At 45.6% G+C, this 27,208-nt stretch overlaps 1 long non-coding RNA gene across 2 annotated transcripts in view; it reads right to left on the reverse strand.

The window, feature by feature from the left end:
- Positions 1-1,110: 1,110 nt before the first annotated feature.
- Positions 1,111-27,208, reverse strand: part of LOC140911835 (uncharacterized) — a 108,799-nt gene continuing 82,701 nt past the window's right edge. The window contains exons 3-4 of one of the 2 annotated variants that reach the window (XR_012159145.1): positions 3,066-3,788; positions 1,111-1,183 (exon numbers count right to left, since the gene is read on the reverse strand). This is a non-coding gene — a long non-coding RNA (uncharacterized lncRNA). Of the gene's footprint in view, positions 1,184-2,946; positions 3,789-27,208 lie in introns of those variants that run through there. The other variant, XR_012159144.1, reaches the window with a different exon arrangement.

Genomic DNA, 27,208 nt, shown 5'->3' on the forward strand with positions numbered 1-27,208 from the left:
ACATGGAGCCATTGATCACTACCCGTTGAGCCCGACAATCTAGCCAACTTTCTACCCACCTTATAGTGCATTCATCCAGCCCATACTTCTTTAACTTGCTGACAAGAATACTGTGGGAGACCATGTCAAAAGCTTTGCTAAAGTCAAGATACAATACATCCACTGCTTTCCCTTCATCCACAGAACCAGTAATCTCATCATAGAAGGCGATTAGATTAGTCAGGCATGACCTTCCCTTGGTGAATCCATGCTGACTGTTCCAGATCACTTTCCTCTCATGTAAGTGCTTCAGGATTGATTCTTTGAGGACCTGCTCCATGATTTTTCCAGGGACTGAGGTGAGGCTGACTGGCCTGTAGTTCCCAGGATCCTCCTTCTTCCCTTTTTTAAAGATTGGCACTACATTAGCCTTTTTCCAGTCATCCGGGACTTCCCCCGTTCGCCATGAGTTTTCAAAGATAATGGCCAATGGCTCTGCAATCACAGCCGCCAGTTCCTTTAGCACTCTCGGATGCAACTCGTCCGGCCCCATGGACTTGTGCACGTCCAGCTTTTGTAAATAGTCCCTAACCACCTCTTTCTCCACAGAGGGCTGGCCATCTATTCCCCATGTTGTGATGCCCAGCGCAGCAGTCTGGGAGCTGACCTTGTTCGTGAAGACAGAGGCAAAGAAAGCATTGAGTACATGAGCTTTTTCCACATCCTCTGTCACTAGGTTGCCTCCCTCATTCATTAAGGGGCCCACACTTTCCTTGGCTTTCTTCTTGTTGCCAACATACCTGAAGAAACCCTTCTTGTTACTCTTAACATCTCTTGCTAGCTGCAGCTCCAGGTGCGATTTGGCCCTCCTAATTTCATTCCTACATGCCCGAGCAATATTTTTATACTCTTCCCCGGTCATATGTCCAACCTTCCACTTCTTGTAAGCTTCTTTTTTATGCTTAAGATCCGCTAGGATTTCACCGTTAAGCCAAGCTGGTCGCCTGCCATATTTACTATTCTTTCGATACATCGGGATGGTTTGTCTCTGTAACCTCAACAGGGATTCCTTGAAATACAGCCAGTTTTCAGTGGGGGTCCAGGCTGGTGAGGGTGCCATCTGTGTGACCCCATATCAGGATCGAAACTGGGCAGGAGATGGTTTTCCCCTGAATGTTTTCAAAAGTTTGAAATCTTTTTCTACCTTGAATTGGAGAAAAAAGTTGAAATCTTGAAAACTTTGCAAACTAAAAAAAGATTTATCTGTTTGTTTCAGGCCAATTGAAACATTCATTTTGATTTTCACCTCTTTCTTTTTTAATCTAATTTTAGTCTAATTGGCTTAAACTTTGAAACAAACTCATTTTGAACAGGAAAAGCAAAATTTAAGTTTTCAAAATGTCAAAACCATTTCAAAAGACATATTTTGACAATTTTGAAACTTTTTCTCTCTCTTTTTTCGAGTTTGGAAATTCATTGAAACCAAACCTGTTTTTCAAACAGTTTTAGTTTCAGTGAATCAGCACATTTAGACGAAAAAATGATTTGTTGAAAAATTCCAAACCAGCTGTCGTCAGGATCAGAGTCTTAAATGGTATTTTCCAGTTATTAGTGATTGTTGATTGGTGATTAGTTTTGAGTAAGATGGCTGGGTCAAGTGAGATGACAAGATATGGGATATGTTGGCCAGAGAGTACAAGAACAAGTAGTCAGAGGATAAAGACCACAAGGGCGACCTAGAAAAAGGTGGTTCGAGGTACCAAAGGCAGACATGAAGAAGGCTAGTGTCCGCTTGGAAGACACACTTGGCAAGAATTCTTGGAGATCAAGAACAAGAGCCGCTGTTGACATGACAAGTCGAAGAAGTGTGGTGATAAGTTTCACAAGGAGACCTAGTCAGTGCTGTTGGTGGCTCATCACTTGGGATTTTCAAATGCCTCTATGGGATTAGGAGCACAAGTCCTACCAAAAGTCAGAGACTTGTGCTCCAAAATCACATAAGAGCTTTGAAAATCACACCTACAGTCACATAAGTAATAATTAGAATAACAAGGTCAGGTTCTGATCCTCTGACTCATCTTGAATAGCACCTTCCTCTGCAAATAATCCCCTCAAAGTCAATGGGACTGATCCAGAGAGAGGGGCTTGTGACCTGGTGTGCCTGGGGCAGCTCTCATTGGAAATGCCAAGGTCAGGGAAGTCTGCAAAAGGGAGAGCCAATATTCCCAAGACTGGTGGGTAACACTGAAGTTAAACTCCCCAAACAGTCTCAAACTGTGTTTCTGATCCCCACCCTGGTTATCAAGAAGCAAAAATAAAGGAATCACACAGCCCCCTTATTGCATTCCAGTTCTCTGGCTCTCAGTCAGCACATAGGTCCAGTACAGTGAGAAGTTATTTTAAAACTCTACTCACTGTACAAAATGTTCTTCTGACCCCAAAGGGCCAGCCATATTGCCAGGTCAGTATTAGGTTGGAAATACCACCCAAAATACCATGCGCTGCCAGTCAATCCTTTAGTGTCTATCAAGGTTCCTTCCTCACTCTGAACTCTAGGATACAGATGTGGGGACCTGCATGAAAACCCCCTAAGCTTATTTTTACCAGCTTAGGTTAAAACTTCCCCAAGGTACAAACTTTTGCCCTTGGACTTTATTGCTGCCACTACCAAGCGACTAACAGATATATAACCGGGAAAGAGCCCACTTGGAAACGTCTTTCCCCCCCAAAAAATCCTCCCCAAACCCTACACCCCCTTTCCTGGGGAAAGCTTAATAAAAATGCTCACCAATTTGCATAGGTGAACACAGACCCAAACCCTTGGATCTTAAGAACAATGAAAAAGCATTCAGTTCTTAAAAGAAGAATTTTAATTGAAGAAAAAAAGTAAAAGAATCACCTCTGTAAAATCAGGATGGTAAATACCTTACAGGGTAATTAGATTCAAAACATAGAGAATCCCTCTAGGCAAAATCTTAAGTTACAAAAAGACACAAAAACAGGAATACACATTCCATTTAGCACAGCTATTTTATCAGCCATTTAAACAAAACAGAATCTAATGCATATCTAGCTAGATTACTTACTAAGTTCTAAGTCTCCATTCCTTTTCTGTTCCCGGCAAAAGCATCACACAGACAGAGAGAGCCTTTGTTTCTCCCCCCTCCAACTTTGAAAATATCTTGTCTCCTCATTGGTCATTTTGGTCAGGTGCCAGCGAGGTTATTCTAGCTTCTTAACCCTTTACAGGTGAAAGGGTTTTTCCTCTGGCCAGGAGGGATTTTAAAGGTGTTTACCCTTCCCTTTATATTTATGACAGTGTCTAAAACTAAAGGTTTATTATAAAGAAAAAAAAAAGAACAAGAAGAGAGTTGTTAAATGGTAAAGCAATGACATGCATACAAAGACTTCAAAGTCCATATATATCAGGTTCTTAGCAGTATTAATGAGTCTGCTGGCTTGAAAGTCCCTCTGGACCACATCCACAGCTTGGAGGAGTCATTCAGTCCTTTGTTCAGAGCTTTGGTTTATAGAAAAGTTATTCCGGAGGTAAGAAGCAGGATTGAGGACAAAATGGCGATGATGCAGCTGCCTTTTATAGTCTTTTTCCATGTGGCTTGTACTTCCTGTGTCCCAAACACAAGCTGCACAGCACATGGCATGGAAAAGCCTTAGAGTTCTGTCCACCGGCATGCCCCTGCATGTCTTGCTGACTCATAAGACGTAGTCCCTGGCATTTCAATGGGTTCATTGTACCGCTGATGGCTCCTGATGAGACATCGAACAGGCTAGGCAGTGTTGATGCCAATCTGTTTGGAGGACAGAAACACAGCACAAGTTTGGAAATACAAATATACCATACATAACTATAACTCACAATACAAAGGTGATACAAACATATTAACAAGATCATCATACTTGGCAAATCATAACATTTTTGCAGATACCTCACACAGCATATCTGGCACAATTCATTGCAATTTTATAATATTGATATCAACAGTATCATAAAGTGTCTCTCATATTCCATACAGTGTCACAGGGCTATCCAGTGTGAGTAGGGGGATCTGAATCCGGCCCTTGGTTTTTAATGGAAAATGCCAAGATAAGGCTAAATCTCACACTCGATCCGTGATGTAATTTGACCTCATCTTTTGCCCATCTCTTTTCAATATGATTTATTTTCCTGTATGTTAATTTTGATGATCAAAAGAGTAAGTGCCTCCACTCAGCAAATTCCATTACTTGGATTTCACTTTTTAATGTCCACCTTTAATTTTCTATGGATGACTTTTCTATTTGCACATGCTTGTAAATCTTGCTCGTTTGCGAGTAGCCTTCTGTCACATTTGAAGTTAAATTGTGTTTAGATCATCTCCACTGCTGGATGAGCTGTGGCCAGTCCAGTGACTCTAACAAATTAGCAAGATCTTATTTGTATGCTCAGCTGCACTTTGTTTTAATCATGTTTATGCTCTAATATGTGTAAAATTTGCTGGCCCTTGTCCCTGAATATCCGTGGTATCTGCAACTACTTGAGCTCAACATTAGTTCTGTTTGCACATATTAAATTCTAATGTATTTTCCTAGTGTGTTTTCAGATTTCGATTACTGCCTACACTGTCCTATATTGCTTTGGCTGTAGCTCAGATGTCTTTATAAATGACACAACTGATTGCTGAGCAGAGCTCTGATTTCTGAGACCCTTTCCTGCAGAAACATGTCAAAACAGAATAAACCAGTAATTTTATATTTTAAAAAAAAATCCAACATTCTATTATTTACCTGTTTCTCCTGTGTTATTTACTTCAGGAGGAGAGAAACAAACAGAGTTAGAATTCTTACATAGTCTATTAAGGACTCCGTTGCAATGTTTCCTCCCGAGCAAGGGCTTGAAACCTGATGTTTGGACCAAATTCCAGTTGGAATGGATTACATTCTGCCTGTGTGAATTCCCCCGCACAGTATGGATGGGATGAGATAGCCCTGCACTTCCTGCCCTAGGTTGTTTGGCTAGGCTGATGTGCATAATTAAACAGCTGCCAAATTCCACTGCAGGCCACATTTCAGTTGAAGTGATCCTTCTATTCCGTAGAGTGCAATGGAAAGTTCATCATTAAGAAGTCAACATTTGTCACCTGTCACCATGCAGCGATACCTCAAATCACCCCCGAGTTTATTTTCCAGCTACATCTTATAGAATCATAGAATATCAGGGTTGGAAGAGACCTCAGGAGGTCATCTAGTCCAACCCCCTGCTCAAAGCAGGACCAATCCCCAATTAAATCATCCCAGCCAGGGCTTTGTCAAGCCTGACCTTAAAAACTTCTAAGGAAGGAGATTCTACCACCTTCCTAGGTAACGCACTCCAGTGTTTCACCACCCTCCTAGGGAAAAAGTTTTTCCTAATATCCAACCTAAACCTCCCCCACTGCAACTTGAGACCATTACTCCTTGTCCTGTCATCTTCTACCACTGAGAATAGTCTAGAACCATCCTCTTTGGAACCACCACTCAGGTAGTTGAAAGCAGCTATCAAATCTCCCCTCATTCTTCTCTTCTGCAGACTAAACAATCCCAGTTCCCTCAGCCGCTCCTCATAAGTCATGTGTTCCAGACCCCTAATCATTTTTGTTGCCCTTCGCTGGACTCTCTCCAATTTATCCACATCCTTCTTGTAGTGTGGGGCCCAAAACTGGACACAGTACTCCAGATGAGGCCTCACCAATGTCGAATAGAGGGGAATGATTACGTCCCTCGATCTGCTTGCTATGCCCCTACTTATACATCCCAAAATGCCATTGGCCTTCTTGGCAACGAGGGCACACTGTTGACTCATATCCAGCTTCTCGTCCACTGTCACCCCTAGGTCCTTTTCCGCAGAACTGCTGCCTAGCCATTCGGTCCCTAGTCTGTAGCGGTGCATTGGATTCTTCCGTCCTAAGTGCAGGACCCTGCACTTATCCTTGTTGAACCTCATCAGATTTCTTTTGGCCCAATCCTCCAATTTGTCTAGGTCCGTCTGTATCCTATCTCTACTTGCCACCATATCTACCTCTCCTCCTAGTTTAGTATCATCTGCAAACTTGCTGAGGGTGCAATCCACACCATCCTCCAGATCATTTATGAAGATATTGAACAAAACCGGCCCCAGGACCGACCCCTGGGGCACTCCACTTGACACCGGCTGCCAACTAGACATGGAGCCATTGATCACTACCCGTTGAGCCCGACAATCTAGCCAACTTTCTACCCACCTTATAGTGCATTCATCCAGCCCATACTTCTTTAACTTGCTGACAAGAATACTGTGGGAGACCATGTCAAAAGCTTTGCTAAAGTCAAGAAACAATACATCCACTGCTTTCCCTTCATCCACAGAACCAGTAATCTCATCATAGAAGGCGATTAGATTAGTCAGGCATGACCTTCCCTTGGTGAATCCATGCTGACTGTTCCTGATCACTTTCCTCTTGTGTAAGTACTTCAGGATAGATTCCTTGAGGACCTGCTCCATGATTTTTCCGGGGACTGAAGTGAGGCTGACTGGCCTGTAGTTCCCAGGATCCTCCTTCTTCCCTTTTTTAAAGATTGGCACTACATTAGCCTTTTTCCAGTCATCCGGGACTTCCCCCATTCGCCACGAGTTTTCAAAGATAATGGCCAATGGCTCTGCAATCACAGCTGCCAATTCCTTTAGCACTCTCGGATGCAACGCATCCAGCCCCATGGACTTGTGCACATCCAGCTTTTCTAAATAGTCCCTAACCACCTCATTCTGTTGGCCACCTACTCCCCATGCTGTGGCTGGCCACCTACTCCCCATGCTGTGTTGCCCAGCGTAGCAGTCTGGGAGCTGACCTTGTTCGTGAAGACAGAGGCAAAGAAAGCATTGAGTACATTAGCTTTTTCCACATCCTCTGTCACTAGGTTGCCTCCCTCATTTAGTAAGGGGCCCACACTTTCCTTGGCTTTCTTCTTGTTGCCAACATACCTGAAGAAACTCTTCTTGTTACTCTTAACATCTCTTGCTAGCTGCAGCTCCAGGTGTGATTTGGCCCTCCTGATTTCATTCCTACATGCCCGAGCAATATTTTTATACTCTTCCCTGGTCATCTGTCCAATCTTCCACTTCTTGTAAGCTTCTTTTTTATGTTTAAGATCCGCAAGGATTTCACCGTTAAGCCAAGCTGGTCGCCTGCCATATTTACTATTCTTTCGACACATCGGGATGGTTTGTCCCTGTAAGCTCAATAGGGATTCCTTGAAATACAGCCAGCTCTCCTGGACTCCTTTCCCCCTCATGTTATTCCCCCAGGGGATCCTACCCATCAGTTCCCTGACGGAGTCAAAGTCTGCTTTCCTGAAGTCCAGGGTCCGTATTCTGCTGCTTACCTTTCTTCCCTGTGTCAGGTTTCTGAACTCGACCAACTCATGGTCACTGCCTCCCAGATTCCCATCCACTTTTGCTTCCCCTACTAATTCTTCCCGGTTTGTGAGCAGCAGGTCAAGAAAAGCTCCCCCCCAGTTGGCTCCTCCAGCACTTGCACCAGGAAATTGTCCCCTACATTTTGCAAAAACTTCCTGGATTGTCTATGCACCGCTGTAGTGCTCTCCCAGCAGATATCAGGATGATTAAAGTCGCCCATGAGAACCAGGGCGTGCGATCTACTAGCTTCTGCAAGTTGCCGGAAGAAAGCCTCATCCACCTCATCCCCCTGGTCCGGTGGTCTATAACAGACTCCCACCACTACATCACTCTTGTTGCTCACACTTCTAAACTTAATCCAGAGACACTCAGGTTTTTCTGCAGTTTCGTACCAGAGCTCTGAGCAGTCATACTGCTCCCTTACATACAGTGCTACTCCCCGACCTTTTCTGCCCTGCCTGTCCTTCCTGAACAGTTTATAACCATCCATGACAGTACTCCAGTCATGTGAGTTATCCCACCAAGTCTCTGTTATTCCAATCACGTCATAATTCCTTGACATCACCAGGACCTCCAGTTCTCCCTGCTTGTTTCCAAGGCTTTGTGCATTTGTATATAGGCACTTGAGATAACCTGCTGATCGCCCCTCATTCTCAGTATGAGGTAGGAGCCCTCCCCTCACAGATGTTCCTGCCTGTGCTTCCTCCCGGCTTGCCCACTTGCCTCAGGGCTTTGGTCTCCTTCCCCCGGTGAACCTAGTTTAAAGCCCTCCTCACTAGGTTAGCCAGCCTGCTCGCAAAGATGCTCTTCCCTTTCTTCGTTAGGTGGAGCCCATCTCTGCCCATCCCATGGTCAAAGAATCCAAAGCCTTCTCTCTGACACCACCTGCGTAGCCATTCGTTGACTTCCACGATTCGACGGTCCCTACCCCGGCCTTTTCCTTCCACGGGGAGGATGGAAGAGACCACCACTTGCGCCTCAAACTCCTTTATCCTTCTTCCCAGAGCCACGTAGTCTGCAGTGATCTGCTCAAGGTCATTCTTGGCAGTATCATTGGTGCCCACGTGGAGAAGCAGGAAGGGGTAGCGATCCGAGGGCTTGATGAGTCTCGGCAGTCTCTCCATCACATTGCAAATCTTAGCCCCTGGCAAGCAGCAGACTTCTCTGTTTTCCCGGTCAGGGCGGCAGATAGATGACTCAGTCCCCTTGAGGAGGGAGTCCCTGACCACCACCACCCACCTCCTTCTCTTGGGAGTGGTGGTCGTGGAACCCCCAACCTCAGGACAGCGCATCTCATGCCTTTCAACCAGCGGAGTCTCCTTCTGCTTTCTCCCCCCAGACGTATCATCTGGTCCACTCTCCGCAATGGTACCTGTGGAGAGAACATGAAAGCGGTTAGTTACCTGTGTCTGCGTTGCTGGTACCTGGACATTCCTCTTCTTCTTCTGGAGGTCACATGTTGCCACGCTTCTTCACTGGCCTCTTGGCTCCGCTGTGCAACCTGCTCTAAATCTTTAGAGCTTTGTGCCCATAGAAGCATATCCTGACTTTTGTCCACTACACTATAAGCGAAGGGTGTGATTCCTGCGCTCGTGTACACATGCTCATGGTAGCTGCCCTCAAACTAGTGTGAGTATAAATAGCCATGTAATCATAGTAGCAGGGGTAGCAGCAGCAAAGGCATGGCTTAGAGGGGGTACATACCCATCCGTTTGAGGTGGGTTTTTCAGCATGGCTGGGCCATGTGGGATGGCTTCTGAAAGCCAGCAATAGTCAGTGTAAGCAATGCAGTGTCTATACTGATACTGCATCGACCTAACTACATCATGGAGTTGCAGTTATGAAGTCAGCAGAGCAGGCGAGTTACATTGGCGAGAGTGAAATTTTAGTGTAGATACTCACATGGTTAGGTTGTTGTAAGCTGCCTTGTGTCAGTTTAACTCTGGCCCTAAACCAAATGGTGCCCCCGGTGAAGAGCATCTTCAGCGCGCCCCCCTCCATTTGTTAAATTTTTGGATACCTTACAGCACCCTGAGCCCAGCGCCCCCAAAGCCTGGCACCCTAGGCAGTCACCTGGGTCGCCTGCCCCTAAATCCAGCCCTGTCAGTAGTGTACACCAGGGCTTATACTCATGCTAACTATCCTCATTGAGAGCTAGCATGAGTTATGAGTACATGAGCCTGGGAATCACACCCCTAGCTCATAGTGCGGATGTAGCCTTACATAGAAGCTATGCATTCTACCTGCCTGATAACCACAAATAGCTGATGGCTTTTTATTAGAACTGGGCAAATAAATGATTTTTCCATTAGGAGCTGAACTGAAAAACCAAAACAAATAAATTTCAGTTCAGTTCAAACAAAAATGGGACTTTTTCAATTTTTCTCACAGAAATGAAAAACCAAAAAAAATCATTTGGGGTTGAATTAAATTTTTCAGTTGACCCAAAATGAATCTTTTAAATAAATATTGCTGAATTTCTAAACAAAACATTGTTGCAAAATGAAAAGTCAAACATTTTAATTCAAAGTGATCAAAACAAACCATTTTGACTTTTTTTTGCGGGGAAACAAAACTGTTTTGTTATCAGCCAAAACTCTGCCAAATTTGACCCAAATTCACAAATAGTTTCAGTGCCCCCCAAAATGCATTTTTTGGGGAATTTACCATTTGCCAAAAAAATGCACCCAGATCTACTTTTTACTGGCTTTTGGGGTAACTTGTAAGCATGTTGGGATTGCCATGGGTGAAAAGTGCTAAATAATTGCACAATCGTCCAATCCGTATGTTTCCCTATATATGTTGATTGTTGTGACAAATAAGAAATTGTTGGCATCCATAGATATTTTATTTCTACAGCAAGGCAGGAACTCCATTTAGATCCATGTGCTTTTTTGAACTGGCACTTGTTCCTCCAGGAACGGTACATGTAAGTCGTCTTAAAATCTGCTTAGGTGGCCTGGCCTTTTATTCCATATAATACCTACTCTGCACTTAAGGAAATTTCACCTAAATTCCTCTGCAGACTGACCCTGACATACTATAGCTTAAGTGCTTGTAACTGACAGAAGCTTAAATAGACTTGTGGCATGCACAGCCCATTCTCTGTTCCTTTCAGGATCTTACGTATTTCAATAATCTCCCCCTTGGTGAAGAATGCAGACATGGTTTCAATAACTTTTAGAAATAGCTCAGATCCTTCACTGCCTGACACACGGTGAGGGCTCTTTGCTGCAGCTTCCCTGACTTTTTAGGTAATATTTTTCCCTTTTGTGAACAGAATATATACACAATATTCTGAATATAGGCTCATTTGTCCCGTGTACAGGACTGGGATATTTCTGAGGGTTTTCTAGGATCATTCTGGTTTCCCCCAATCAATGCTTAGTGTCATACTAAGCTGTATGTCCCGGTGTGGCCTGGTACCTACCTTCCTTGGGCACTTTTCAAAATCCCAGCCCTCCAGATCCCATTATTTTTAGGGCAAGATGTTTCTCCTTCACCCGTACATTGGTATGTTGCCTTGTAACGTGAGCCCATTGTAGTCAACAAAGGTTCTTCCATTAATTTAACTCGGTGTTTGTTAACATTAATGCCTAGCTCTGACATAGCCCTTTTCAGCAGCAGAATGCAAAGGCTTTACAAAGATCAGTATCATTATCTCCATTTTATAGATGGGGAAACTGGGGGTGGGGGGAAGTGACTTGCCCAAAGTCACCCAGCAGGCCAGTGCAGAGCCGGGAACAGAACCAGCATCTTCTGCCTTCCAGTTTAGTGATCTCTCCACCAGGCAAAACTGCTTCTAATCCCAGGCCCTAGCACAACTGAGAGAGCCAAAATTACTCTCACCCATAACAAGCTGAGCTCTTTTTCCCCCCACCACTAGAAACAGAGGCAGGTTCAGGATGGTTTAGGGATGAAGTCTGGGTTGAGCTCTCATGTTATCCAAACCATCTCTGCCTAATTCCCTCATACATATATGTATTAAATTTACAGCCTTTGCTTTGTTTTGCAATCTTTTGTAACTGACTTAATTAACAATAGCATACATAAAAGGCACTGAGGAAATAGAGGAAATCAGATAAACACCAACAAACAATAGAATTGAATGTAGCTTCCATGGAGGAATCATCAGGGTGAGAACGTTTAATACTATATCAAACCAAGTTAATTGAGTGTGAAAGATAATTATGATGAAAGGGGTGATGGCACTGAGCAAAGATCATCATCCATATAGCTTCAAAAACATGTTTTTAAAAGGATAAATGTCAAATGAAATCCAGTTGGAGAGTCTAAGGGCCCATCAGGAACTAATCCTAAAATTAAATCTCTTTCTCAAGATAAAGTATCTGGGACTTTGATTATTAAGGGTAGACTGTACCCTGGTCTTCTACAACTAAGTAAAGGCACCCCCTAGCTTGCTTGGTCTATCTGGATTTTGGCTCCAACATTGGTGTAGAACACAGCCTCGGCTTTCAGGACAATCTGCCCCCTGTGAGAAAGTGGGCAGGGAGAGAACAGGTAGTGGGTGAGGCTGGGCTCCACCCCCTCACTCCCTGGCTAGAGCTGGTGGCTAGGTGTCAGGTTACATTTCTTTGCTGTTGTTCTGCAGATCTAAAGGGAATCCTGGGCGTGTTCTCCTCTGAACCACTCCTTTGGATGGCCCGCATTCATGCAGAGGGCTAGAGATCCACCCATAGCACAGAATCCAGAGGATGATGGCTTTAGTTCTCTTAAGCTTATAAAACCTCTCCGGATTTTACAGAGTGCAAAGACAAGATTTTTTCTTGCATATTACAAGCACCAAGAAGAAGACGAAGAAGAAATAAATGAATTGAAATGCCTGATATAAATTTAGATTAGATAATGTAGGTAGACGGGTGTGTGTAGATAGATATTCTGTATGGATAGAGGGTAAGGCGCTGATCCTGCATTTTGTTGTGCTCAGTGGACTTCAGCACTCTGCCTATGGGTTGCTCATTGCACAGAGTAAGGCTGGCAAGATCAGACTCCAAGTTCCATAGCTATAAAATTACAGGGCATGCAATTTGGAAATATAAATTGTTCTCGTCCACCTTGGTCTTCCCAGGACACCACGTAGTCACAAATGTTTCCAGTTGATTATTCCTCTAGCATATAAGCTTTCACATTTGAATGTCAAGTAGGGAATTTGTCCAGTGATCAATATTTAATGGGGAGAGGTGCTCCTGGTGCTGTAGAATGCTTTTTATTGCAGCACGTGAGCTATGAAATATTTTGTGCTTTTATTTACTTCTTCTGCAATGCTTGTTGAATTGAAGCCAGATCCTGCCACCCTTACTTGTGTTGAGTAGCATCTTACTCCACATGGTACTGCTCAGTGTGAGTAAAGCTCGCATAATCTGATCCTTAAATATTAATGAAGGCAGACTCAGTATCAGAGTTGCTGTTGTAATTATTCTGCATATAGTCGCCTTCCATCCCCTTGTAGATAGGCAATAGTATTAGTAGTAATACGGCGATGCAGACTCCCAATCACGACCCATGGTGCTAGGCACGCTATAAACACATCGTCAGAGACAGCCCCTTCCAGAAGGAGCTTACATTCTAAATAGGGAGGAGAAAAGATAGGTTAGACATTATAGAGAGGAAATTAATACACCAGGAGGGGGAGCATAAAGCTGAAACACAAATATTGATTGTGAATGCCATCCACTTGGAAACCATTAATGCTGAGAAAGACATAGGTGTGTTGAGGCAAAAAGGCATATGACACCGTAGGGTTCATTTTCAGAAGAGACACATGACAGGCCAGGAAGGTGATAGTTGAAACTGGAACAGGTCTTCAACCAATAAAAAAAATGCACCCCTGATACCACGTGTGAGCAAGAGCATCTACCAGGAGGCTCTACAAACACAGCCCAGTTGTGTAGGCTCCAAGGTTGTTCACTTCCAGGGGGCTGGCTTTATCAACAAGGAAAACACCAAGAAGATATAAAGATCAGCTCCAACTTTCTCCTCTGACTTGACTGCTCCGAGAGCTCCTACCAAAGGACTTGTCAGCCCACACCCTAGATCCTCTGTCCGCACAGAGCCACTCCCACCTCCCTTATATACAGGAGGATTAATGAGCAACCTGCATCAGTACAATCCATTTAACCCATTCCCAGTAAGATCAGCAGGATGTGGGGACAGGGAGGGCAGGTGTTTCAGGCAAAGGCTGTGAGCCTGTTACAAGGAGTTATAAAAAATAACAAGTGGTCATGAGAAGGCAAATCAGACACTCCTCTTTCCCCCAGCCCTCTGCTGTGTCTGGTGTCATTTAGATGAGAAAATCTTTGGGGTGTAGACGCTGAGCTGTATCTTTGTACGGCGATGTGCCTAGCGTGCTACCGGGCACTGTGAAATAATCAGGCAAGCAAAAGCACCCTTTGTAAGACGTGGCACCGGATTGGACAGCCGGTGACGGTGCACAATGCCATTGCCTTGTCACACCTGTGTCAGGAGGACGTGACTCCAGCAGAGAATTTGGCACAGGTTCATAATCATCCCCAGGCCCAAACTACATACTCTTCTGGCAGGCCTTTTACAGGCCTTTCTGCTGCTAGCTGCAGATTCGCAGTGCAAGCTGGGGTTTGGCCTCAGTCGGCAGAGCTGCCTCAGCCCTAGGATTCAGTGGCTTGGGTCTCCCAGTTCCTTGCTGATACATTCTCACGCCAATCCCTAACAGCGTGTCTGTGGTGTGTGGGGGACTTCAGGGGAATGTTAGTGGGAGCGGAAGGAGAAGAAGTGTATTGCGGCTGGGCCGGGCAGGGAGTTCTGTGGGTGTTATTCCACTATATATTTTTGTATGCATATTTTAAAATGAACTCTGTGCCTGGAGCTCTGGACAGATATTTGGGAGAGAGCGAGACAAAGTTAACGGATGTGTTGTGGCGCTCTCTGTTCCCATTGTCTTCGCTCTCACACAGACTGCTCAGTGACCTTCCTTTTGAAGGTACCACCATGTTGCATGCAGCCGTACCATTCACACAGTCCTTCAGCTTAACTACCCCTTCTCCCAAGGGGTGTGGGTGGGGAAAGTCTCTCTGCACAGAGAGCTGCCTTTATCAGGCCCGCCCACCTACCTACTCACTCTCTCTCTCTCTCTCTCTCCTGCTTCCTCCCTTGCCCCTCCTTTCTGTGCTCTTTTATCCAATCCCCTTGTTAATGGGCTAACTAGCTCATTAGCTACTCATTACCCCAACCTGAGCCAGTGACAGGAACTCCTCTCCTTATTCAGGCCTTCCTCAGGGCCTACCTGGTTAAACAGTGGCCAGAGTGTTGGGTCAGTTGCTGATTCCCAGCACCTCTGCCACAGACACGTTCTTCCAGTTCCATCCGCAGGACCTTCAATCCACATTATCTCATGAAGGAAAACACATGGCCTTGATAATGCATCCACTTAACTCCGAGTCACCAGAGCGCACACAAGGCTTCATTCAGTCTGACTCCATCATTGGACACAAAGGACCATGTGCCATGACCTACATACTGTGCAGCTCTTGGCATACATTTGGCACTAGGAACATAGGCACTGCCAGATGGGATCAAACCTGGGGTCCACCTAGTCCAATATGCTCTATCTAACTGTGGCAACACCAGATGCTTCATAGGAAGGTGTGAGAAATCCTGCTGAAGCCAGTAATGGGTTAATCTGCATATCAGAGAAGCTTCTTCCAAACCCTCAATACTACAGGTTGTCTTAGGCCCTAAAACATGGGGGTTTGTGGTTGGGATTTTGAAAGGGGTCTAATGGAGGTCAAGTCAATGGGAATTGGGTGCCTAACTCTTTAGGCTGGATTGCAAAGTCCAGCCAAGATCCTTCCCAAACCTTATATTTTAAACCCCTACTATCATAATTCTGGATGGTCCCAGTGTCCAGGCAAATTTTGGATCCTTTCTGGAACCCTGCCAATGACCTCTTATGGCAGGGAGGTCCCCTGTATAAATGAAACAACAACATGTTAGGGAAGACAGCAGATACAGATCTTCATGCACTGTACATTGGCCATACTGGCCTCCTGAGAGAGACATGGCTGTTACAACATACCTTTATAAGACACCTACAAAGAGCATTAAGGGACAGATTTTTAAAGGTATTTAATTCCCATGGGAGTTAGGAGCCTGAATGCCTTTAAAATTCTGGCCTTATGTGTTAACATTTGCTATATCTGTTCATAAATATCTTTCCCCCAGAAAACCAATAGCGCCACACCAGAGTGAGCAGAATCCCCTTTTGGACATCTCTGCCAAATCCCCAGTGCACTGGAAATTTCATTGTTGCTAGTTTGATGCATTTTAGCCTCTTCTAGAAATAGCTCCCCTTCGAAAATGTAAACAAATAATGCCTCATTTTCTTTCTTCAGCTACAGGTAATCCTGCCGTAACATTCAAACCCATATAAGGCTGCAAATGTCCCAGGATTACACCACATTATGCATGTTGAAGCCAGAATCAATAACTGGTAATAGCAAAGGGTCATACATGAAATCTGAAGACATACTGAGACTAGTTTAATAAGGTTTGTGCAACAGCTTCACTTGAGGAATTTCAAGATGTAACACAAAAGCGGCTGCCTGCGGAGAGGTCCAATATAAACAAGCCACTCCTCTCCCTGAAACTGAGTTTATTAGCTTGGAGAGCTGTAGTCTAAGGAGCAGGAGAATATTTTTGGAATGCTCTCAATTAAGTGACAATCTAATATCCTCAGACTCGCAGCAGACAGCAGGGAAAGCTTCAAATGAAAAACCCTCCTGATAATAAATGTGTCATCAGGCAGGTCTTTGGGCAGGTAGGCTTCATGGCTGACTCTATCATTGCTCTTTGAGTGGGCTCTACAGAACAATGTGGTAAGTATGTCTATGTCTATGTTAACACTTGTCAGAGTATAATCTTAGGGTCTGTGCTACCAGTAACAAGCAATTTCCAAACACAAATTGACATAGAAGACCCCCAAACTATGGGGCCTATTCTTCCACGCTATTGGGTCTGGAAGAACAACCTGGGAGCCTGGCTCTGAGATGGGAAAACTGAATCTGCCCATGTGCACTCCAAAGCTCTGGCTTTATGTGGGTGGAGTGGATTTTACCTATAACAGGTAAAACATTCCAGCCCCAAAGTGCATGTCTCTAAGGGACATTTGATTCTTTATTGCAATTACACTGGCCTTTTTGGCACATGATATGAAATCACAAAAGAAACCATAGGATCATTAGTATAAGAAATGGTCTTGGAATGGTCATGGAGTCGTAATTTTCTTGTGTTTTGGGCCAATGTTGTGCAGAATGTTTTGTGCCTGCTTTGCGGGAAGGGGGATGCATCTTAACAAAATGTGTCAAGTATCAGAGAGGTGGCCGTGTTAGTCTGGATCTGTAAAAGCAGCAAAGAGTCCTGTGGCACCTTATAGACTAACAGACGTATTGGAGCGTATTCGTGGGTGAATACCCACTTCGTCGGATGTATGTAGTGGAAATTTCCAGAGGCAGGTGTAAATGTGCAAGCAAAATGTGGTGCAACATACTTAATACACACACCTCCGGTGTTGGACATGACCAGGTGTCTACTTCTCTATGATGTCTTCACAGTAATCAGTAGCCACTAAATGATGCTATATTTGACTGATGTACCAGGTGAACTCAGCTGCTAGGATTCAGTGCGTGTTGAGTTTCTTCAAAGTCTGTTTCAAACAGGCATCAAAGAAATGGACATCACTTAAACTAACACGATACGCAACCTTTTCCTTTCCAGTAATTCTAGAAAAGCTATTAGAGCTGGTCAGAATGTTTCATGTAAAATACTTTAATGACAAAAATGGCTTTTTTGACAAATCATGAATGTTTCTGTGGGAAATGTCTGGCTTTTGACTAAATTTGAGGTGTTTTGTTGAAAATGAAAATAATTTTTTTAAAAAATGTAATTGGGCTTCAGCAACTGAAAATAAAAAAAAAAAGAATCTGTCAGAAACTAAAAAAATTTCATTTGTTTTTTCAACAAAAACCTGCAAATGTTTGATAAAAATTCTTGATGAAAACCAAAACATTTTTCTTTTCTGTCTTGGTTCCCAGGAACAAGAAACTTTCCATGAGCAGATGTGTGATCTGTTTTCAGTTTCTGCTTTAATCAGAGTCAGAGCTGGAGCACTAGCCGCAACAATTGAGGGTTCTGACGCATTTCCAAATGTTTTCAGTTGCTCACAACTTTCAGAAATTTTCAGGCTTTGGGCTGAAATTTTCAAGGCCTGGTCTCTGCTTGGGGGTGAATTTTGTCAGAAATTTGAGTAAAAATGCTTCATCCATCTTCGTGATGATATGGAGTTACAAAACAACAACAAAACCTTTCCACGCTAATAAAATCATTGCGATATTTTTGGACCAGCTCCAGTGCTGGAATGGGTGAGGCTAGAGAGTGAAATTTGGCAAGGGAATAGCTCCTGGATTGGCCAGGTGCCTTGTGCGCTGGTGAAAATGAGTTTGCATTTAGCCAAGTTAAGAGATTTGACAACCAGTTTTGTGTAAAAGTGCAGTAGTTTTGCTTTGAAGGCTGCACTGAGTTGCATGTTGCCAATTCAGACACAGATCAGGGACTCAGAAGTTCTGTTAACCTCATTCCTTGGCCACCTGCACTGTGCATTTAAACCTATGCAACGAATGAGATGGCTCCTGTGCAAATTGTAGCCTGCAAGCATGTCATTAAAGGTAGCCTAATGATCAGGCATGGGGTTGAGGTGGCATGTAACCTTGGCATTTCTTCATTTTGGGGTGCTTGGCTTTGCAGTCTTCACATTCTCTATAGCGAGCATTGTCTCTGAAATTAGATCAGCCTGAGATATGTTTCCTGCCAAGAGACAGTGGCCTTCTCCCCTTCTTCTCCTGCACAAAGTTTTGGAATGCTGGGGGTTTTCTTCTCTTTGGGGGCTGAGAATGGTGAATAGAAACCCTGAGCCTTATTGTCAGTTGTACTTAGGCCTCCTTGCACCATTCTGGCAACATAAAGGGGCCTTAAAGTGTATGGAAGTGGCCCCTGAGAACTTCCCCAGTGCAGGGGGTCCCCCTACCCAGTGTAGGGCTAGTAATAAAGGTGCCCTGCTCCCACGTTGGCATATGGAATTCTCTGTGGCATGTCAGGGATGGCTGGAGTGCACTGCTCTAGCTCTTCTCTGCTTCCAAGGGAGACAAGGGTAGCAGAGGGTAAAGCAGAGCGGTCCTGAGGCTGCTCTAACTTATGCCAGGGGTCAGGTAGGCCCCAGCCCAGCCCCAAAATACAGGATTGCAACAGTGTCTTTACACCCCCAGCGCGGGAGCAAAGGGACTTAGAATCAGCCCCACTAGACTTTACCACCTAGCTGTAGGCCGTGACCAACCCAAGGCCTGGTAGGAAAGCAGCTTGGGGAGAGTATTATGGAATAGTATTCACAGGCACCAGAGCTAAGCTTGAGTCAAATCAAATCAAGGTCCGGGGCCTCCCGACATGGGACTGGAGCATGCCACAGGAGTCACTGTGCAGAGGAGAGCTCCGCACACAAACCACCCCTGCCTGGGCAGTGGAGACAGCCCCTTTCACACTCACAGGGGCCCAGCAAAGGTGTCCTGTGGGGCCAGAGATCTTCAGGGAAGCGGAGCCACTGGGGGCTCCCTGCATCCCTTGCCAGCCCTGTGGGTTCCCCTGCTTCCAGCCCTGTCACCCTTCCTCAGAAGTAGAAAATCCCAGGGCTGGGACCTGTCAGGGGAGCCTTTTGGAGTCAGGTTGACAGAAGTGGGACACGGCTGTGGGTCTCTGACAAGAGCCCTAGTCCCTGCACATCAGCTGGATGGATCCATGCAATGATCTGGGAGAAGAACCGGGTTGCGTTCTCCTCCCTCTGACCCCTGCTTCCCCCACGGTCAGGCCAGCAGTGCCCCACTGCGTTCGTTAGCGACTCGTGAAATAGCTCCAGTACAGTCCCAGCAGCTACCACGCACCTGCCACGTCCAAAGCAGGCCGTCCGGGCTCAGCCAAGGAGCACAGTGGCCTCTCTGTCCCAAGGGAGTTCTCCCACTGCCTTTGGATCAAGGCCCGAGTGAGTGGGCGCCTTTGCTTCAGAATCCGCTCCGTGCTGGAGCTGATCCCTAGGTCACATCTCTGATGGCGAGATGGGCAACTTCCCATCAGTCTCCACCTCAGGACACGGGCAACTTTTCTTTCCTGTTAGTTTGACACTCTGCAGCATGAGCCTAGGCTCATTGCAACCTGGGCTGCGCGTGAGATGCTATTGGTTTATGGTTCATATTGGATTATAGCACATAGCACAGAGCAGCCCTTTCTACTCCCCAGGCATGGGCCATTGGTTTTTCAGTGGCGGGGGGAATGAGGGAGGCTCACTCTCCTGCTTGGTTTTCAGAGGTTTCAGAGAGACATGCTTGTGACAGGGTTTGGAGGGGAGGAGGTTAAATGTGGGGGTGATGTATTGTTGGCCCGGTAGAGGTAACACAGGTACAAAGCTCATGCAGACCCTTAGGGCTGCCTTTCTTGTCTGGCTTGAGCGAACAGTGTGCTCTGAAACCCCCTTGGCAAAGAATAACAATAAGAGAGCACACGGCAAAGGGATTTCATCTGCAGGCCACATCTCAGCACCAGCCACCCCCCTTCACTGCTCTTCTGCCCTGTGCCCTCAGGAATCAGACCCAGCCTCAGGGAGCCTCCCAAGGAAAAAGCAAATAGTTGCCCCTGTGACTTCACAGGATGTATCCCCAGAGGCCCTGAAGCAGCAGCCAGCACTGCCTTAGAAGCATGATGTGTTTCCTACTTACTCTGCCGCTGTTAAGTCCAGTGTCTCGAGGGGAATTGTAAATCTAACAACAACCGGTGAAGGACAAAAGGGCATTGGTGCTCACCGCCAGGCCGAGCAAAGCAGCAACAAAGCATAGCCGGGGAGTGTCACATAGACAGTTGCAGTTTTGCTTTTGACAGCCACAATCTTGGCCCACACCAGGCTTTGAACTGGGAACCTCCAAGATCTCTGCTAGAGCTGGGCAAATAATGAACTGTTCTGTTCACTGGCAATTCCCCAAAATCCCACACCCCCCAAAAACAAGTTTTGGGTTGACCCCAAAATGAAAGTTTTCAAATTTTTCAGCAAATTGAAAAGTTGAAATTTCACCTTGTGTTGAACAAAACATTTCCCATGGATTTTGAGCATTTTTAAGGGTTTGTTTTGGGGATGGGGGTTAAAAAAGTTTAAAGATAATTGAAGGAAATTTCCAAGTGGCAAGTGGTTTCAAATGGAAAAATCCAAACATTTCCTATTGAAAGTGTGGACTTTTTCCAATTTTTTTTTCCAGTAGGAACAATTCAGTGAAACTGACATGAATTTGTGAAGCATTTCAGTGCTGCCAAACCTGCATTTTTCATCCAAAAAAACCCAGTTTGGACTGAAACATGTCTCCTGGCTCTAGTCTCTGCAGTATGAGCTAACAAAAGCCTCTGTCTCAGGCCTGTTCACCTCCTCGGGGGGCATCAGGTATACAGGGGGCAACGTCACAGACGCTGACTGGGGGACTGCAGCTGCACAAGGGAGGACAGGGTGGAAGAAGTCTTCCCCTCCTGTTCCTCTTCCCCCACCTTACACCTACAGCCCCCGCTCCTCCTGTGATCAGTCAGGGTATTCTGGTTTGTGGGCTTGGTCTGGGTCAGCCTGTGAGATCTCTGCTCCTATTGGTGACCAGGTACTCAGTCCCAATGACTGGCAGTGAGGGTTCGGTCTGGCCTGTTCGAAACACTCCTAATAATAAAGTTCACTCATGAAGTTAGAACATTGCTGGGGCTTTTGTGGCAGGGGACAAGCCGGTCACCACATGGGATAAGAAAGGCATTTCCCTTCTGGGTGTGCACCCAAGATTCAGAGCCACCAAGCTATGCACATAGCTAGCCTGTGTATGCATGGCACCATTTTCCCTTCCCTTCCCTTCCCTTCCCCCCTCATTCTCATTGTTGTGCATCTTGCATTAGATTGTAAGCCAGGGACGGTACTTTCTGATGCGTTTATACGGCACCTAGTGCAATGGCGCTCCGATCCTGATTTGGGCTTCAGGGTGCTCCCAGAATATAGATAATAAGTCCTATGATAATATCTACAATTATTATTATTATTATTATTGATGTATTGTTATTAATAGTAATAATTGATATGTGCATTACTGTAGGATGGGTTTGCCTTCCTCCGAAAGATCAGTTACTGGCCACAGCTGCAGGAAGGATGCCAGACTGGATGGATGAATTGTTCTGTGTTCCTGTGGCTGGTAAGCTTCAGGTTCCAGCATTTGTTCCAGTGACCCTTCCGGTACTGCACTGAACTATTTCTAGCCCCCATTCCCTGCCTTTCTTCTCTGTTTTGGCTAAAGACCTCCTCTTTCAGGTTCCCCGCTCTGGGGCGACTCTGCTGATTTCAGACCTGATGTAGGGTTGGTTGGAGGTACTCTCCACACAGTGCATTCAGTAACTGGTGATGGATTCCTCAATAGAGGCCAAAGGCCACGACAGCAGTAATCCATCCCCTCCACGGTCCCAGCCCTAGTTACGGTAAATGACTTGGCAACCGGTCGAAAGGCAGCTGATGATGACTAAAGAGCCAGACAGCTACCACAGTCTAGATGGTGTCCAGTTACAGAGCTAAATAGAGGGGATGAGTACCGCCGACATGAGACTCTATAAAAAGAGGGGTTTAGGATGGGCCAGTCCTGGGGACCCTGACTAGACCAAAGTGAAAGAGCCAGAGAAAGAAAGGGGCATGAAAAGCAACAATAAAAACCCTCAAGAGAATAACTGGGGCTGCTTCCCAAGGGAAAGTGAAAGCATAAGCTTTCGTGAGCTACAGCTCACTTCATCGGATGCATACAGTATGCATCCGATGAAGTGAGCTGTAGCTCACAAAAGCTTATGCTCAAATCAATTGGTTAGTCTCTAAGGTGCCACAAGTCCTCCTTTTCTTTTTGCGAATACAGTGACTTACTCTGCACGAACCCCTGACTCATCCTCCCCAACTGCTTGTTTCCCGGTGATCTTAGGACTCTGGGGTCTTCAGCAGTGCTCAGCTCAAGATGCCAGTAAATAGAAGATTTTAATTAAAGAGTTAAAAGGGCTTTCTTTCTTTCTTTCTTTTCTTTTCTTTCAGCAGAAAAAGAATAAATGGGCCAAGGGAAGCCGTGGAAGAAATCAGCTTTCTGAATGCAGAGAAACAGAGCAATTAGAACCTGTTCCCCAAAACTTAGCCTAATATAAAGAGAAAGCATTGTGAAGGGGTTGTAAAAATCTTTGCTCTCCTAACATTTGGGGTGGAGTTTTCCAAGGGGTTTAGGAGCAGAAGGCCCAGTGACTTTGAATGGGACCTGTGCTCCTGAGTCAGTTAGGCTCTTTTGAAAATCCCACCTGGCTTTGTGTCTTTGTCCCTGTCTCCACATCCGGGAGTGTGATGCCCCTGCACTAGAGCTATAACAGCAGCTACAAGGGTGACTGGCATAGTGTGACACTGTCTTCCTCCCAGCCAGCTTGCCTCAGCCTCAGACTAGTGCAAGGTCCCTGGGAGTTTCTTCTGCCCCTGGAAAAAAGTGATGTGAGGAGCAAGGCAGGTCTTAAAACCCCATCTCAACACAACCTTGCCTGTCAATCTTTTGGCAACTTCACCAGGAACTTATTTTGGGGGGGCCAATTCTGATACCCTTCTTCATACTGCATGGCCCCCAAGTCCCTGCTGATTCCAGTAGGACTAAATTACGCCTCTACATGAGCAAAGATGGCAGAATCTGACCCTTAATGTGCATATAATTTATCTCTTGCGTGCCTGCCTTCTTCTGTAGTCCCCTCTCCCTCCCCACCAACCCACAGTACCTATTGATTTTCCTGATTTGCTTGCCTGTGATTACATTATACTCTTTTTTTCTTCTTTCTCGGTCTGAGGGAGATAAATTAGACTCTAAAAGCCAAATGAAACACAAGAGAATAGATGAAATACAACAAAACAGCGAGTGGAAGGAAAATTGTAGGCTTGTTTCTTTTCCTCTTGATATATATGTTTTTATTTCATTGTTCCTATTTACACCAGGCATATATATTCTCACTGCAGCCCACACAGCAGTACAAATGGAGTGAACAATAGTCACAAAATCCTTCCTGTAAAGCACTTGAAAGTCCTTGTTGATTCTTTAGGGCATCTAAACGGATCTGTTAGTATCCATCCTAGCCTCGGGTCACACAGGGTGCTGTAATTTATAGAGCTGGGGGCTAAGCCAAGGTAACATGACCTGCTGCACTAAGAAGTGAAGGTTTTGTTAAAGTTTTGGGAAGTGCCGATAAAATCACAGCCAGAAATGGAACAAAAAACGTCTGTCTCCCACATTCGAAACCAAGGCAGCTGGAATGTGAAAGAGAACTCACAGAAGACCTCCTGGGGTTGAGGGAGATGATCGTCTATCATTCAAATGCTACTCTTCAAATGTTAACTTTAGACCTGCCAAAACATGGTATATCACGTTTCTCTGGATCAAGGTGGGCCGAGGTGTTAAAACAAGGTGCTAACAAATGTAGGGAGGGCACCTGAGAATGAAATGATGGTAAATTTACTATCCTGACTTCTGAGAGTGTACGGTTTTCATGTTTCCATGTTGTTTCCTGACCCCACTAATCACATCAGGAATCATGATATGGCCTCAGCAGGTTTTGCAGGCTAGTTCTTTAGGTGAACCCCTAGGGAACAAAAGAAAAGGAGGACTTGTGGCACCTTGGAGACTAACCAATTTATTTGAGCAGAAGCTTCCATGAGCTACAGCTCACTTCATCGGATGCAATGGTCTGGGAACCAAGTTGCACGCTAGATAATGCACGACGAGTTGCTCCACTGGTAGCAGAGTGAATTGCACCCGAGTTGCAAGGAGCAGTTTTCAGAGCAGTGTCACTGGAGGGGCTGAGAGAAAGGGATCTTAAAAAGATTCACAGGAAGAAATTCCGGAGTGCATCGATTTGAAAACCAGAGCGTTCTAATCGGTGATATCTGCAGCAGGCCCGATTCCGCTCATATGTGCACAATTGTAAATCAGAACGCCATGAAGTGACAGCTGGACACAGGGGATGGGGACTCCCGGGGACAGCACTTTTAACAGCCTCAGGTTCCCTGATATTGTGAGAAATTCTGGCCACAGACTTGGTTTTGGGTCTGGAATGGGTAAGCGAGAGGGACACAGAGCAGGGAGCTAGGTATATATCGCATATGTCCCTCACGTCATGTGTTTTTATCCCAAAGTTTCACTCAAATTAATGTTGACAATGACTTACTTACCCTAGCAATGCAGAATCATGGAGTAGAGGTTTGAGAGAGAGCTATTTACATCAAAGGAAGGATTCCCGCATCACATGACATTCCCTGCAGGAATCATTTTTTGTCCCCCTCATCTGGGGATTTTGTCACACCTTGGGTCTCACTTGGGGGCTTTGGCAGGGCAAGGTTACATTCAGGTCATGAACAGGCTGCAGGGACACCCTCACAGTTGCAGTGGCATCAGTTCAGTGGTGATGAGGCTGGGAGCAGGTGGCTGACTTTTCATCACCCAGATAGTCTCTTATGCAAGGGGAATCCTTGGCTGGCTCCTGAAGTGAGATTTTGGCCCATTTTTTGCAACAGATTTAAGGCCAGAAGGGAGCAGTCTGATCAATAAGTCTGACCTCCTGCATAACGCAGCCCAGAGAATGTCACCTAGTAATTCCTGCATCAAGCCCATATCTTGTGGTTGAGCTAGAGCCTCCATTTCTGCATGTACAGCTGGCATGCACCAATCATTTGGGTGTGCAGTTTTGTGCACTATCACTGGTGCACCTAAAGGATGGGTTTTGCATGTGGAAAACACATTCATGCTGCTACTGCAAGTAAATTCTCATGCATATAAATCCTGTTATTTGTGTGCACAAATGATAGTGCTCCGTAGTTACATATGTAAATGAGAGAGATTTGGCCCTAAACACCTTGATGATTTTCCAGATTAATACATGCATATGCAAGGTCAGTGTGCTGACATGTTGGTCACTGCAAATGTATAATGTGGGATTAAGCATATAGGGCCTGATTCTCCAATGCCCCGCACCTTCTGTGGTCATTTATATCTGTGCAAGTTGGAGTAAAATGATACCAGAGCGGACCAGGAGCATTTTACACCTACTGTGAGCAGGTATAAATGACTATCCAAGGAGCAGAGGGGTGGAAAATCAAAGTCCCTAAATTGGATTTATTAGAATCATAGAATATCAGGGTTGGAAGGGACCTCAGGAGGTCATCTAAGTCTAACCCCCTGCTCAAAGCAGGACCAAGCCCCAATTTTTGCCCCAGATCCCTAAATGGCCCCCTCAAGGATTGAACTCACAACCCTGGGTTTAGCAGGTCAAAGCTCAAACCACTGAGCTATCCCTCCCTAGAAACTAGACAACACCTTTTGAAAACATCCCATAATGAAAATGCAGAGCCCCAGCTATATCAAAGTAAACTACAGTGACTTTGCTTGTATCTCTGTCCAGTTTGTGGCGTGTGGTCAGTGGCACTGTTTTAAAGATGTAAAGTTTCTATATGATAGACTGATAAAAGAGCATATATAATCTAACATCCATTATATTGGAACTGGCAGAAAGGCTTCAGGAAGTAAAGTAAAGGCAGTTTAAAGGATTAGTAATTTACTTGCTCTAAATCAGGAGTGGGCAAACTACGGCCCGGGGGCCGCATCTGGCCCTCCAGATGTTTTCAGCTGGCCCTCCAGCTCCCGTTGGGGAGCAGGGTTCGGAGCTTGCCCTGCTCCAGTGCTCCAGCCGGAGAGCAGGGTTGGGGGCTTGCTCCACTCCGCGTGGCTCCTGGAAGCCGTGGCATGTCCCCCCTCTGGTTCCTACGTGTAGGGGCAGCCAGGGGGCTCTGCACGCTACCCCCTCCCTAAGTGCCACCCCACAGCTCCCATTGGCCGGGAACCATGGCCGATGGGAGCTACAGGGGCAGTGCCTGCGGATGGGGCAGCGCGCAGAGCTGCCTAGCCGTACATCCGCATAGGAGCCGGAGTGGGGACATGCTGCTGCTTCTGGAAGCTGCTTGAAGTAAGCGCTGCCTGGAGCCTGCACTCCTGACCGCCTCCCACGCCCCAACCCTGATTCCCCCTCCCACCCTCTGAACCCCTTGGTCCCAGCCTGGAGCAACCTCCTGTACCCCCAACCCCTCATCCCCAACCCCACCCCAGAGCCCGCATCCCCAGCCAGAGCCCTCACTCTCTCCGGCACCCCAACCCCCAATTTCATGAGCATTCATGGCCCACCATACAATTTCCATACCCAATTGTGGCCCTTGGGCCAAAAGGTTTGCCCACCCCAGCTCTAAATCATGATCTACATACATTCATTTGAAAATGTTATTTTCTTGTAATTATTTGTGACAATTTTCAATTCTAATTTAAAATATACTGGCACTTTCCTCGGGTCACACACATTTTCCCCCTCTGATCTCAGTAAAGCCAGGGGAGACGGGGAGATTAATCTTTTAATCGTGCTATTGGCATGTTTTACTGAAAGAGGGCTCATGCATGGGAGATTTATTGTAAACTTTTTGCTGGGCTTTTAAGGGGCGATGCTTTGCTACTAAAGAAAATATAACCAAATGCAAACACAGAGCGTTAAAGAGAAATGACATCTTTGAAACCCACATCGCCTTCCATCTAAAATCATCAGGAATGTGCCAAATTATAAAATAAAGCTTTTTATTTTATGTTCCCTGGACTCCTTTGCTCCTACAAT

This window comes from Lepidochelys kempii, chromosome 5 (genome assembly GCF_965140265.1).
Source record: "Lepidochelys kempii isolate rLepKem1 chromosome 5, rLepKem1.hap2, whole genome shotgun sequence".
In the NCBI taxonomy this organism is placed as follows: Eukaryota; Metazoa; Chordata; order Testudines; family Cheloniidae; genus Lepidochelys; species Lepidochelys kempii.